At 45.1% G+C, this 13,085-nt stretch overlaps 1 protein-coding gene across 2 annotated transcripts in view; it reads left to right on the top strand.

Moving 5' to 3' along the window:
• The window catches only part of RFTN1 (raftlin, lipid raft linker 1), a 167,893-nt gene that overhangs the window by 135,852 nt on the left and 18,956 nt on the right, over positions 1-13,085 (top strand). The window lies entirely within an intron of this gene.

Here is a 13,085-nt window from a genome sequence, read left to right as displayed (position 1 = left end):
ACTTTAAAGGCACTTCTCCAGCTATGGGAGCATGGACTTTTTAGGCTCTACTCTTGTCCACCCGGCAAATGGGATGTAAAGGGGGAAGCTGTTTGAACATAGGGGACTGATTCCCGGGTGCCCTCCAGCAGGCCCTCAGAGCAACGCGGGTCATACCGCTCTGAGGGGCCCCTGCCAAACTGGGCTCTCCCACCAGACAGTGGAGAGGACACGCTCACCACACCCCTGTGTCCTTGGGAAGTACGCCCTGGAGGGGGCTCCCTCACCTGGCTGCTGGGGTGGGGTGCCCCAAGGACACCGTCACCCAGCCTTTAAGCCCTCAGCAATGAAGTGGGGAGCACTGTTGGGGCTTACCTGAACCTGAGCAGTGACAGGAAGTAGCTGCTTGCAAGTGCGACAGCAACAGAGAACAAAGAAAAATTGTACTAGTGAGAAACAGGAATTCCAAAAACACAGCATCCAGGGCCCATTAGAGTCAGGCAAGGAGTCCGGAGAGCATATGTAGTGAGGAAAGTAAGGAATCAGTTGATGGCCTGGTTTGCGATCAGACGCCACCTGCTCCTCCCACCTGATTTTGGTCCCAATGGGCTCCTAACTGGAAATGGGGTACAAAGGAAGTGAGGCTCAGTCTAAAATGCACAGTCCAACAAGGGCAGGTCAAGTCCCCTCTTGGGACCCTAAACTCCCTCACCTATAAGGGGGGCAGTGCGGTTCACCCAGCCCACCGCACGTGGTAAAGTCCCAGGTGGCGATGAAAGATGAAATAACGGGGAGCAGTTGAGGCTCTTGAGGACCCCATTAAAACAGCTTTGACACTCAGTGTGCTCTCAATGCTTGGTTGTAACAGCAGGCCAGGCACGCCTGCACCAAAGCAGATGCATGTGCAGAAGCGACTGGCAGGCCATGGAGGGGGTGTCAGATCTCTCATTGTCTATACATAAAAATGGCTGGTAAGGGAGAGAATTGTGGTTTCCTCAAGAAAGATGACTTGATGGCAATGATCTAAAATCATGTAAGAGAGTGGTTCTCAAAGGGCGGTCCCAGTTACCAGCAGCATCAGCACCACCTGGGAAGTCATTACAAATGCAGATTCTTAGGCCCTACCTGGATCTACTGAACCAGAAACTCTGGGGTTGGGCTCCAGGGGTCTGTGTTTTCATCAGCACTCCAGGGGATTCTGATACAGAGTCAGTGTTAAGAACCAGTGTCTAAAAGACAGTACAGATGCCACCCTCACCAGGTTTCTGTGGTGAAAGGAGCGACGGAAAGGATTCCCCAGTGATTTGTCTTCTTTAGTCTTTGAAACTAACCGTGCCCTTGATGGGTGACTGGAATGCATGCATACTGCACAAAATGTTTGTTGGAGGGAGATATAAATAAGGCCATTTGTCTTTTTAATGTGAAGGGGTCAATCTGATGGGTTAAAAAGTTAGATCAGAAAAGAGTAACATTTATTCAGAAACTTTTCTTGGAATTGCAGATTGGTTTTCATTAGGTTTGTCAATTTTCTTTCTGTCTCAAATGTTAGAATTTTTCCATCTTGACCTCTTATGTTTGTGCATTAATCTATTTGGTGATAGTAGTTTTGTGTCTTGTTGTGGTTGTCCCCTGTCCCCAACCCCACCAACACACACACACACACACACACACACACTCTCTCTCTCTCTCTCTCTCTCTCTCTCTCTCACACACACACACACACACACACACTTTGGCTTTTTCCTCAGGAGTCTTTGGGAATGAAATAGGATTTTAAAGACCTGTGAAAGCCCAGTGGTGAGCTCCGGCTTACAAAACCAATTCTGTATGTCTCTTCCCAATCCCATATTCAGTGACAAATTCAGCCAGATTGGCAGCTCTAGAAATTAGAGTTCTTCCTCCATGGAGAGCCAGTTGTAATGGTTTACCAGCATACCACTGGATGGGCCTTTATTTCATCACATTTCAAATTATAATGTACAGGTGTGGCTGGCATCCAGCTAGGCAGAAAAAGATTTTCTCAATTTTCAGGATAGTGATGACAACTGGATTGATGGTTTTGATGTTCTTCACCAGTGTTCCCTGCTCAAGTCTCCAGACTTGCTCTTCCGTCTGGTGTCTGTGGAGCGTCCCCAAATTTCCCGCAGTGGAAGGAGACAGCTGTCCCTTTTAGCCGCACCAGCCTCTCAAGGGGAAAAGGAGAGGAGATCTCTCTGGGGAAGACTATACCCCTAATGGTTTCTCTTTCAGGAATCAGCTCAGTGATCACCTCCTCCAGGAAGCCTTTCAGACTCCTTCAGGGTTAAAGACCCTTCCTCTGTGTTCCCATAACTCTCTGCACATGAGCCTATTGGGCTCCTATTATACTCATTTTTATTTATCCACTTTCCTCCCTTCACTCTGAGCTTCTTGGTCTGGGGATGGTCATCTTTGTTCTCCAAGGCATCCAGTGATAACTTCCTGAATCGGGTTGCAGGCCTTTTGGTTCAGCCCAAGGGTAGACCAACGTTCTCAAAATTGAGCTGGTACCAGAATCACCTGGAGAGCTTTTTAAACACAAATAGATACCCAGGCTCTCTCCCCAGTTTCCTTTTCAGCCCACTTTGAGAATCCAGCCTTAGAGGAACCACGTGTACACAGCTGGGTTACTAGCACTGCCCGGACGTGTCCAGTCCAGGGCAGGTTTGACCACGGTTCAGCTCTTTGAAGAGGCTCTGTCCACCCCTGGACAGCCCCTCTTCCCCATGCCCCTCCAGATATGTGGGGGTTGGTCCAGCTCCTTCACTTGCTACCCTCGAGGCCCAGCTACTTCCCCTCTTCCCACCCTTTTGGCCTGTGGGGAAGGTCTTTTTCCTACTCAAGCACTGGGCAGGTTCCTATTAGCTTGTGGTTGACCCTGCTTTTCTGGCAACCACTGTCCTTCCAGGTCACCCTATGTACACAATTCTTCAACTGTGACCACAAAACATCTCTGCCCAGCTTTCTCTCTTTTCTCACAGTTGGCACTGACTCATCCCTTCCCTGCCTCTTTACTCCTGTGAGTATTAATATTCTTAGCAGATGGCAGAGGTGCCATCCAAGTTCAGCCACATCTTCCTTGCTTCCCTGTTTTGAGATACACACACTCTTTCACAGGAAAACCTACCTTGCTCTTCACAGTTCTGCGAACAGTGCTACGTGTTGGAAAGAACGTAGATTCTAGAGTCTGGCGTGTGAGCATCGTGGCTGTTTCTCCCAGCTGAGTACGTGTATGAAAAGTAAACCACCCCCTCTTTGTGATTCCATTTTTCAACTGTGTACATGGGGACACTGGTAACGACCTCTCAAAGTTGATGAGAATTAAAAGAGATAATACATTAAAAAGTTGTTAACATAGTACTTGGCATATCGTAAGTACTACTTTCATGTATTGGTCACTTGGTATCACCAATTAGAAGGATCCTCTCCCTGTTGCTTTGATCTTGTTCTAAAAGCTAGGGAAGGGCTAAGGAAGGTGTTAAGTGCAAAAACATGTGTTTTTCTCAGCTGGAAACCTACGGCCTAAAATTAAAGGCAATTGTGGGTAGGATAAAAGTCCATCCATAGGGCATTTGTAATGATTCTTTGAGTTTGCAATCTAGAGTGTGAGCAGAAAGGATAATTCCTTGAAAGGAAAGGGAGATACTATGTGGCTGAATAGGTCAAGAGTGAGACTGAGAGACAGACAGGGACCTTCTTCTCTCTGAGTGCACACATCCTCTGGCCTGACAGCCCAGCAGAGTCTGTGGATACCATCGGGGCCCCTTGAGCCATAGAGCCCCATCTCCATTCCCTGGAATGCCTTCAGGTTCCTCAGTGCTTCTTGTAAAATGTGCTTCCAGAACTGAGCATAAGACAGCAGACAGCGGCAAAAGCACTTTTAGCTTTTAGCTGATGCAATTGGTATGGTGGCTGATGGATTAATTGAAAAAGTCATTTAAAAAGAGCCAAATAAAATCATACTCATATCTTATGCACTTTATCCTAATGTAAAATATATAAACACACATCCAATTGCCAGTCTTTTCGAGTCTGGGGTCTGCCGATTGGAATTCCACTTCACCTTTCTTGTCTAAACCACACCCAGAGTGCACTGTCACCAATCCCCACTGTCAGGAAAGGGATCTGGCTGCAGAATCCTTCTATTTTTATGATTTTCTTCCAAGTCTTTTCCAGTTCCTTGCCACCGCCCCCCACCCCCAAGTCTAATTCAGCCACAGTTCTTATTTTTAAGCAAATGTCCTTTGTCAAGTCTCTTCAAAGCATTCTACTTCGTTTTCCTAGAAACAACTTCTTTTGCACTTACTATCAGTGTAAATAATTTAAATTAAGACACATAATTATCATAATGGATCTAACAGACCTAAATGGGTCTGGGAACACTTAAGACTCACATGATGGGCTCAGTTGCTGAGATCAGAAGGGCACGAGCATCCTGGAGAGCAGCCTGCTCCCTGCGAGTACTTGGTCCCCTAAAGCTGGATGTGGGCTTCTGCTGGTGCAGCTCGAGGCTGAGTTGGCTTTGGGGTGTTCATTGCAGATTTCGTTATGTGAGGTGCTGTGTAGGCAGCTCTCTCCGTCTTCTACCTGTGTGTTCCATCTCTTGTTGAATTGGCTCCCAGCTCACTGCATCCTATTAGCTTCTGCCCATTTTTATAGCCTGTTGAGACATTTTGGATCATCCTGAATTTGGAGGGATCATCCCAGCTTTGGCCTCTCTAATGGTTTCATGTGTAGGGTGACACTTGTCCTATCCAATGTCATACAGACTGGATGGAGGACATGGTCCTTTGGCACGCTGTGGGAATCTCTCCTCCAGTCTCAAATGCTACCCAAACCTCTCTGCAGAGGTTGCAGATGGCCCTACTATTCCATCTCACATGTCACCCTCCTATCCCTAAAGGACGCATGAGAGGCTTGGTAAGATGCAGTTCTGTAATTGAAATTCACTCTGGGGCATAACCCACCTGTCCCATAACCTGTCCAACTACACATTAGGTCTTACTTAACCCTCATGAACTTCTGCAGATTGCTGGGGAGCAATCCTTTATTTCCAAGGGCTTCTGACCATCTCTGTAACAAGCAACACTTGGATCTGCCAGGGAGTAACTTCAATTTCTATGGTATCTAGAATTCACCACCACCTGCTCTAACAAGGGAGCCAATATTTGTTCTTTTTAAACCATCTGGCATTTTTTTTCATGGCCACAGTTTCTCCAAGATAATTATTTTGGTCCTGAGATCATAGCCTTTAGTGCCAAAGATAGCAGTTCTCTGCCTTCTTCCCGAGATACAGGAGATTTCCCCATGAATGACTACTGGTGTGAAAGGACCAGGGCTGGACACCCAGCCCCCTCCACTCCTTTACCAGCCCAGAGCAAATCACAGCTCAGGCGCGGTCCGCCAGCTGGCCAGGGTATCCTTAGATCATTCCAGCAGCTCTCTCAGTGCTTTCACTTTGATCATCAGTTCCTTGTGTCCCACCTCAGCTTTGATAGTGACACGCCAGTGTGCTCAATGGTATGGCTGAGCACCTTTCCCTTTCAATGTAATTCATTTAGGTTTGATGAATGTGAAATTGAAGGTGTGCTTTGGAGAGCAGGTGCCAACCTCTATTAAAAATTTTAAATGCCCATCTTGTCCATGATTCAGCAAGTCCACACCTCATGTCCATCTCTTATAGAGAAACACTCTTTGTTCACAAGAAGGCATATACAAGGACATCATTTCAGTGTTATTACTAATAGAGAGAAAGGAAACAACGTGCATGTCCATCAGTAGGGGATGGATGGTCACACAAAGGATGCTCATTCTTATCAGGGATGCAGCCATTCTGTATATTTTGATGAAGAAATTCCAGGAAATGGTAAGTGGGGGGAAAAAAGTTGCATAATGATACCGTGACAGTTAATTTTATGTGTCAGTCTGCTACAGTAGCTCATTTAGTCAAACACCATACATATAGGCATGTAGGCATAGGTATATCTGTACCTGCATCTCTATCTCTGTCCATCTCATTGGTTTTGTTTCCCGGGAAAACTCCAACTAATACAGATATAAATAGCATGATGCCACTAATGGGGAGAAAGCTTCACAAAACAATATGATGTATTTTCTGTGGATATATGTAAATGCAGGGGAAAAAGGCCTGGGGGGGCACCCATCAACCTGATAATGGTGGTTATGTGTGACTTGGAATGGAAGGGTGGGAGGTAGCTTTATATGAATTATTTTTATATAAAGAAATAGTCATTTTACTTAGATAATTAACAATTAATTTTTAAAAGAGATCTAGTTATGTCTCACCATACTTTTTCTTGGGCTTTAGATATACAGTTGACCCTTGAACAGTGTAGGGGTTAGGGACACCAGCCATCCACACAGTTGAAAATCTGAGTATAACTTAAGTCGGCCCTCTGCATATGTGGATTTCCAGCCATGGGTCAAAAATACAGTTGACCTTAAACAATATGGGTATGAACTGCATGGGTCCACTTGTATACTTATTTTCTGCTGTAGAAAAGAAAGTAAAATAGGAGTTGAATAATTCTGCTTTCTGTTCTCTTCAATATGTTCTCTTCTGTAAAATTTCTTGCTTTGAAAATAATTTTAAAAGGTGTGTGTGTGTATAGTTGGGGTACACCTGAACTCATTCTAGGTTTGACTTCCTTCCTCCTTTTTGGGTTTTGCCTCCCTTGTGTCAGCATCCCTGGAGGGCCAGGAACCTCCCTTCTGTCGTACGTCCACACACATCAGTCCCTGCAGTCCCTACAACTGATTTCCTTAGTTGCCTTCTACCTTTATTCTAGAGTGAAGTGATGATGTGTGTTTGGAGAGCTGGACTGGAATGGGGGAAAGCAGGGAAAAGCCTAGGGATGAGGTCCCAAGGTGAGAGAATAGAGATGGTGGTCATGGGTACTGGTTAGGATGCTCTCCACGGTCAATAGCTGAATATCCAACTAGAAGTGGCTTAAACAATAAGGACTTTTAATCTCATTTCACCGAGGAGGAAGTCTGGAGGAAGGTGGAGTGGTTGCAGAGGCAGCTTTTTCAACAGCTTAAAGGACATCATTAGGGACCCGAGTGCTGTCACCTTCCTGCATTCTGGTCCTCAGCTTATCAGTCAGGTCTCTCCTCATGATCCTAGGCCCAGAGTGGCTGCAACAGTCTCATGTGAACATGATGACAGATTATAAGAACAGGGTTCCTCTCCTGCTGTGTACCCTTTTTTTATTAGCAAGTAAAACCTTTACCAGAAACTTCCAAGCAGAGTTTTCCTTGAGTCCCATTGACCAGGCCTGGGTGACAGACCCATGTCTCTGTCAAGGATCATGATTAGCTGGGGCTGGAAAGGGTGTCAGCTAGGAAGGGGGGACCTGGGCTGGCAAGTGCCTGGTGGCTTTTGACACCCAACAGTGTTTGCCACTGAGTGGAAGTAGGAAGGTAGGGGATGCTCCCCGAGGTATTTTAAAGAATGCATCTTTAACTTGGTGACAGCTTGGATAGTAGGGTGACAAAAGGAAGGATTTGACTTTTAATCTCTATCTTTTTTCTTCCATAATCTCAATGGTCCTGTTCTCTCAGACACCCATATTTCACTTCCTGTACAAAATTTAGTATATAAATGAGTTGGACCTTTTCAAAAATTATTCAACAAATAAATATTAAGTTCCTGCTATGTGTCAGCCACTGTGAAAACATGATGAATGGAGGAAATTCAGGCAAGAAGGATTGATTCCTTTAACTGGGGGGAAGGAGTGCAGTCATTAAAAATTAATGCTCACCCCCCTGGCCTTTCCACACCCATAAATAATTTCTCTTCATTGTCAAGCTTCCTGAGGGTGGCGAAAGGCCCTAAATCACCAGGAATCTTCTAAAGCTGATGAGAGGGAAGAGGCAAGTGTGTGTTCGAGTGAAGACCATGGGGCATGTTAAATTTAGAGCTTTGCTGCAGAGGAAGGGAGGGTGAAAGAAATTGTGACATTTCAGAATCTTGTGACAAATTTTTTAAAAATAATATGCTTTAGAAACCTACAGTGCATGCCACAGAATGACAAGAAGGAGACAACCCTCAATATGATAAGAAGAGCTTGATCTTTGGGTTTTCCCAATGTGCTTGAGATTAGAACAGTGGGAAGTGATTCTATAAGAGCTTTAAACAGATGCACACAAATTTATTATCTTACAGTTTCTATAGGTCAGAAGACTGGTTGGGCTCAACTGGGTCCTCTACTTAGGGTCTCACAAGGCTAAAGCCAGGTGTTGAGAGGGCTGCGTTCCTTATTGGAGGCTCTGGGGGAACAGTCTACTCCCAAGTTCATTCAGGTTGTTGGCCAAATTCAGTTCCTTGTGGTTGTAGGACTATGGTCTTTGTTTCCTTGCTGCCTGTGAGCCAGGGTCTTTGTTCTTGGGGACTGCCTGCATTTCTTCTCATGTGGCCCCCTATAAGAACTTTTTAAATGCATAGATGGTCTGGGAGCCACAGATGAGGACAGGGCAAATGGTTCTCCAAGAAGAACTTAGTGTACTAAGTCAATAAGTATAGAGGATTGGCAGATGTTCTTGTAGTGATCATTTATTGTCATTCCTTGGAATTAATTCATTTTTAAATTCACTTGGCCAGGAATTTTAGTAAAACTAAAGGAAGGGCCTATGCGTGGTTGAAGAGCTACACTCAGCAAGGACATGCTTTAATTGAAGGGAGGTCTTTTTTTATGGTCCCTATGATGCTATCCCATGCCTTTTCCTGTTTCACATTTTCTTCAGTGGCTTGTGCAGAGATCTAGAAGGTGGTGGATCTGTGGGAGACCCAAAGCTTGGGAGGCCATGGAGTGCACTGGGTGGCCATCAGGATCTAAAGAACAAGGATGCTCTTGGGCTCCACAGAAACATTCTAGCTGAGCATGGGGAGAAGAGGGTCAGGACATGTTTGAGAGTGGGGAACAGGGAAGATTCTGAACAACCCACACATGCCAGTGTCAACAAGAGCTACTGTTTTATAATCTCTTTTCACATGGTGGGTTTCTAAATTAGATTACAGTTGATGTTTATGGAAAGTACCCCACTACTTAAAAAAAAAGGAAAATAAAACCTTGAAAATTTCTTACTTAATCCAGCTCCTTTTTTGACTAGACTTCCTTGACTTCTTAAACCCTTTCCAATCTCATTATCTATTAGTTTATCAATGTTGAGTCAAAACCAGCCCAATAAAATGCAATAGGGATACATTTAAGTATCAAAAAGATCAATTGCATTTAAGTTAAAAATATGAATAGTATAGGATGGAGAATACGTGATTTGACAGCCATTCTAATGGAAAAGAATTTAATATGAGTCAACAGTGTTTGGTCCCTAGTTGGGGCATGTATGAGAGGCAACTGATCAATGTTTCTCTCTCTCTCTCTCTCACTTTTTCTCTCTAAAAAAAAAAAAAATCAATAAAGGTTCATACATTTTTAAGCTAGCTAATTTTTATCCATCAAAGCTAATTTTACTTTGGATATCACCTTGACAATTCTTGATGCTATTCAGAAGGAGGCATTAGGCAAGAAGGTGAGGAGTGGGGATCATCATGAAGGCATGGCCGTATTTATTTGGACACAAGATTCTTCAGCGTCACCTTCGTAGACGGACAAAGTCACTTTGAAAGAAGCAAGTAGACTTTGTCTTCCAGTCTATATCAGTTTTTGCTACGTAAGCAAACCATTTCAATTTTTATAGCCTTAAGTAACCATTTCTTTAGCTCATGATTCTTTGGGTTGGCTGAATAGTTCTACACTGAAGTGGCTTAGCTGATCTCTCCTGGGCTCTCTCATGCATTAGCTGACGGCTGGATGACCAAGGGTGACTTCACTCACACGGCTGGCTATTGGCTGGGACAACAGCCTTGAGTATCTTAACACCCAGTAGGCCAGCTGGGCTTCTTCACAGGATGGCAGTCACAGGAGCCTCAATGTACATCGTATTTGTCAGTATCCCATGGGCCAAAAAAAGTCACAAAATCAAGTTCAGATTCAAAAGGTGGAGAAGTAGACACTATTTTTCAATAGGACAGTCTGCAACATGCTGCAGAGGCACAGATGCAGGGAGTGGATGAATTTGGGTATGGCCAGTTTGAAATTTTACCAGGTAATCTTTGCTAGAACAGCCTTAGTAGTTGATGACCAGCATATGTCTCTGTGTGTTTAATTCTCATACATGGATATATTTTCAACTTCCACATAGGAAATGCCCCTGAGAATGGTATCACATTATCCTAGCAAATTAACTCACACTTTTAATGGTAAACTTGTGTCTCATCAACGTTGGATGTGGTTTACAGCAATTTTGATGAGGCTTTGAGACTATAAGACAGTGGTGGCAGAACCTACCCCAAAAATGCATTCACTCGGCAACTCTTGAGCACTCATTTTGACCCCAAATAGAGTTGGCCAATTTCTCTGAGACCAGTTTAATTTTCTTGACTTTGTTTTTTCTTCCTCAGCTCATCCTGTGGTGAATCACAGTCCAGATGGTGATGGAAACCCCAGATGCATCTGTTACAGGCTCTGGTGGGCTTATCCCTAGATTGTAGAGCAGCGATTTTCAACCAGTGTGCCATAAGAATTTTTAAAACATGCAGTACCTGGCTCTTTAGTCAGGGGACTCACCTCTCTTCCCTTAGAGTGTCAAATAAAAATAGGACAACAGCCGACACAACAGTAGCGGTCCGGTGTGAATGAATCCAAATTATACCTTTTTTTTTTTTTTTGTCAAATAGGCAAAAAATATTTTTTGGTGTGCCGCAGAATTTTAGTAATTAGTTTATGTGTGCTATGAGATGAAAAAGGTTGAACAGTGTTGCTACAGTGAACCAGGGAGCCAGAGAGAATGGAAATATTCATGGTGATGGGGTACACTGAACACAGGGATTTGACATGTCCTGAAGGTTATATATTCCTGTTGGTAGTTTCTAGCATCTCAGAAACCCTATTGGAAGTACACTTAGCAGGAGCAGGGTCCTCAGAGAACATGCTGTGGGATTAGTGCAACATAATTTGGCTTGAGGGAGAAGGGAGCAGGAGGAGAGAGGGTCGAGATAGAATCATGGTAACCATAGCAACAGACACTGACAGTTGGGTCGCAACCAGGAGAATATTGACTGGAGACAGTATTGACCAGATGCCAGTGCGGGACTGTGGCACGTTGAATTTACCAGGTGGAGAAAGTCAGGGTGAGAAACCAGAAGTGCTGTGCGTCCTACAGTCACAAGTCTTACCCACTTTCTTTTCAGATTCAGCCCAAGGCTGGTACAGCCCAACGCACCGTGCTTTGTGGGGCTCGAACGGCGACAGTGGGATAACCCTTTAACTTCCATTTCCTCCTCTATTAAGATTTTGAACCAACCTTTACTCAGAGACATCTTCTGGGTTCTGGGTTCGAGTTTTTTGATTATGAGTCAGGTGTCAGGAACCTACTGTAGATGAAGCTGATAACTTTGATGCAGCTTTAAGTTCTAGAGTTTTTGCTGACAAACTTCCAGCCCCTACTCCAAAGTAAATACCTTTTCATTCTATACCGGGGGAAAGCTCTCTTTAAATCCTCTCCTTTCTAGGTAGTAGGTAAGGAAGAAAAAAATAAAAAAAGGAAAGAAAAGAAAGGTTAAAAATGTGCTTCTTCGTTCACCACCAATTACCTAAGGAAAAAGTCATAAAGTGGCAAATCCCATTTACTCCCAGGAAGTCTAATTGCCTCGCTCGCTCGGAAAAGCGAGTGGGAGGGACTTGGCAGGTCCCTGGATGGAGAAAATGTCTCGTGTTTAATTGTTATCAAACAAAGCTGTTCCCGAGCCTGCCGGGGAGGACACGCTCACCCCCGATGCAGTCAGTGTGTTTGTGAAATGTCAGCTTCTGCTGAGCAGCCCACAGGCGGTGACAGCTTTGCGTCGCTTAACTGTTTGCGCTCAGGACTGCAGGGGCATCTGTCCCACCTAGTGGTCAGCGCCCGCCCCAGCCGTCACTCCCTGAACCTCCAAACTTCCTGCCTCATCCCCTCCCGCGTGGCCTGAGCCCCAGCACCTCTCGGGGGTCCTCATTCTGCCCAGGCAGGTGCACAGGTCGGATAATATGTCTGGCATCCTGTCTCCTGTCCCTCCGCCCACCGACCCCTTTCCCCTTTCCACCTTCCGAGTATGTGACTTCAACCCCTTTCCGCTTTCCGAGTGTGTGACTTCAGACGCACTGCACAGACCAGGACCAGATCACCCTCTTCCTAGAACCTGGGAGAGTGTTATCTTGCATGCGCAGGTCTGCTTTTTCCTGCCAGCTTGGTGTGCGTGGGACTTAAGGAGAAGCCAGGGCAGCGTCTCGAGCTAGGATGGTCTTCCCCAGTGGGGGTTTTTATCTGTCCCTCCCAGGGTATGCTGGTGGCAGTGCTGGGCTTCACTGTAGGTTATTATAAATTAGACTTTAGGGCTACAGAGGTAACACAAGATCACAGTGTGCCTGGCGAGGAGGAAATGAGGGCTCGGTGTGGCAGCTTTAAGTGTGAAGAAAAATGGGCAACACTGAGTTCCCTTCAGTAGTAGCTACTGCGTTTTATTTCATTTAAATCAGACAAGGTGACTTTCACTATGATTTTCCTCCTAGGGATTTGCCTGGGCATTCGTCTCTTCCTAGAATAATAATATGTCAGTTCGCTTCTTCTTGAATTAAAATAACAACCTTTACTGTTGCTTGTGACAGGTCAGCTTGGTGATTCTGCTGATCTAGGCTTGACTGATCTCAGCTGGGCTCACTCAGGCTTCTGTGGTCGCCGGGTTGACTGGCAGCTACCTGGTCCAAGATGGTGCCTCTCATGTCTGCTAGGTTCCTGGAGACCTAGGTTCAGATCTCTCTTAATGTCTCGTCTGTTATATTCTGTTGGTCAGAGCAAATCACAAGACCAGCCTGGACTCTACCTCTGTAGGGGTGGACCTGCAGTGTTCTGTTGTGAAGAGGCCTGGATACAGGGAGATAATCACTGAGGCCATTTTTGCAGACAGTGGATCTCAAATAATAACATTATTATTATTTTGTTGGGCTCTCTAAGGGCTGCAGAGTGTGTTGCCT

This window comes from Miniopterus schreibersii (genome assembly GCF_964146895.1).
Source record: "Miniopterus schreibersii genome assembly, chromosome: 15".
Classification (NCBI taxonomy): Eukaryota; Metazoa; Chordata; class Mammalia; order Chiroptera; family Miniopteridae; genus Miniopterus; species Miniopterus schreibersii.
This window is presented reverse-complemented; position numbering and strand designations above follow the sequence as displayed.